General features: G+C 34.0%; 1 long non-coding RNA gene across 1 annotated transcript in view; it reads left to right on the forward strand.

The window, feature by feature from the left end:
* The first annotated feature begins 740 nt into the window (after window positions 1–740).
* LOC147467598 (uncharacterized) overlaps window positions 741–2,500 on the forward strand; it is a 2,128-nt gene continuing 368 nt past the window's right edge. Inside the window, exon 1 of the long non-coding RNA XR_015190512.1 lies at window positions 741–1,387. This is a non-coding gene — a long non-coding RNA (uncharacterized LOC147467598). The remainder of the gene's footprint in view (window positions 1,388–2,500) is intronic.

The raw sequence follows: 2,500 nt of genomic DNA on the forward strand, positions 1-2,500 counted from the left end.
CTTGACATTTGTAATTCTGATCAAATTTTGTGATACTTCTGTTTTTGTTTGTTTGTTTGTTTGTTTGTTTGTTTTGAATTGAAAAGCGAATTTTGTCTTTGTAATGAAAATACGACTAAAGGATAATGTTTTAACCCATTATACTGTTTAGTGTGGTTTTGTTATCATTATGATTTTATTTCATTTCTTACTTATAGATAAGGCTACAAGGGCTCAGTTGCCAGTGAGTCAATTAAGCTTGTCGCGCACCTGCTCGGATCGAAAACACCGCGGAAGCTTGCGAAGCCTCGGAACGGACACGACACGACGTTCAGCCCGCGCACCAAACACATGACATCGGAACGGAAACGACGCGAATGCTGTTCATTTTTCAGTCTTCAAAGCGAAGAAAGGTGTTGCAGGTGTGATTTCATAGTATTCCAGCTAAAATTAGTGATAGCAGTGACGAAGAAGCCCTTGTGTTAGCCCTTGCATTAGCAGCTGCAGAGGAGGAAGAAGAAAATAAAGCAGTGGATTCATCATATATGTGCTTCTAGAGAACACGAAGGCCATCTTACGCCATCCTAATAATACTGATGACTTATATCATATAAAATTTCGTATTGACACACGTAATTAACAAGTTTTTCATCCAAATTAACTGACATAATGACTGTACACGTGTCTGCAAGGTAGCATACAAAGCTACTGAACCGTTCTGCGCAGGCGCGGTCTCTCAGACGCATCGGAACTATATAGGCTTCTTTTGTAGAGTACAAAACAGGTAACGCGTTCTATGTTTTCGAACTTCTGGGAGGGGCGTTCGGGGTTGTCGGCGACGCGTTACGCTTTTGACGTCATCGTTTAAGCTCCGCCCAAAACTAGCCTGAAAATTAGCCTGAAGTTCGGTTGCTGGAGCACATTGCGTGTCTATTGTTGTTTTATTTTCAACAGCAATACAATGTATATTTTGTTAATAATCCTATACCCAGGAGACAATATCTGTAGATAATTCTATACCTAGAAAACAAAGAAATAAGCCATGAGAACGCCTAAAAAAATAAAAAATAAAAGAATAACTGAAAACTTTTCCCTCCAAACAGACGGTGTCTCAATTCGTTCCTTTGATTATTATATATTTATTAAAACAAATGTGAATATTAACTCTGATAATTTAATATGCATTTTGATAATAATAAATATCGTGAATCTTAAAATAATTGTTAAAAATCGATTAAATTTCAATACATATGCGTATATAATGTAGATAATAAACAAAAAATATATCTCCTCATTGTAATCGGACAAAGTGAATAAACAGCTTTATCAGGGTAAGAGCTCCTCTGCGACATGGACGGAATGAAAAAGCCTATTTTAGCGAAATCACCACTGTGGCAACACAAAGAAGGTACGTACTGGTGTTATTTTATATTAAATACATCTCATGTCCATCTGTATAGAGGTAGAATGTAATGTCATGTCTTTGATATTCTAAAAGACGAGCATCAACTTTGGAGGGAGGGAGGAAGAGGGAAATGAGAGAGAGAGGAAGAGGGAAAAGAGAGAGAGAGGAAAAGGGAAAAGACAGAGAGAGAGAGAGAGGAAGAGGGAAGAGAGAGAGAGAGATGGAAGAAGAAATAGGTAGATAGAGAGTGAGAGGATGAGAAAGAGAAGAGAGAGAGTAAAAGTGAAAACAATAGGGAGTGAGAGAGAGAGAAAGAAGTGTATCTATATATGAAGTGTATCTATATATATATATATATATATATATATATATATATATATAAATGTGTGTATATTTAAATATATGCATATAATATGTAGATAGGTAGATAGATAGATATTTATTCATTCATTTATATCTATCTATCTATCTATCTATATATATATATATATATATATATATATATATATATATATATATATATATATATATATATATTTATGTGTGTGTGTGTGCGTGCATGCATGCGTGTGTCCGTGTGTGTCTATCTATATGTGTATATGTATGTGTTTATATATGTATTTTATTTATTTATTTATTTATTAATTGTCTGTAAAACCTCGCTACCACTGATCTGCTAAGAGTAAATAGGTAAAATTCCATAACGTCTCATAAGGCATCTGGTTAGACAATTGTTTTAGCGGGTCGTGTAGCGTATCGGATTCAACACCGTGCCTGTCAATCTGACGGCACGGTTTCGAGTCCCGGTCAGGGAGGTAAAATTTGTATATTTATTTATTTATTTGTATATATATATATAAATGAATATATATAAATATATATATTTATTTATATAACTATATGTGTGTGTGTGTGTGTGTGTGTGTGTGTTTGTGTGTGTGTGTGTGTGTGTGTCTGTGTGTGCGTGTGTGTTTATATATACACATGTATATAAAGATAATAGTAATAACAATGATTATGTTAATAAATATTTGCTAAGAAACATGTAACTGATAAAATTCAATATTGAAATAGAGCTTTAGATATTTTCTTTCTTTTCATAATAAAGGCAGCCTC

The sequence above is a fragment of the Penaeus japonicus genome, unplaced genomic scaffold, assembly GCF_977035675.1.
Source record: "Penaeus japonicus unplaced genomic scaffold, GWHDUDI00000001_assembly GWHDUDI00000035, whole genome shotgun sequence".
NCBI classification, from domain to species: Eukaryota; Metazoa; Arthropoda; class Malacostraca; order Decapoda; family Penaeidae; genus Penaeus; species Penaeus japonicus.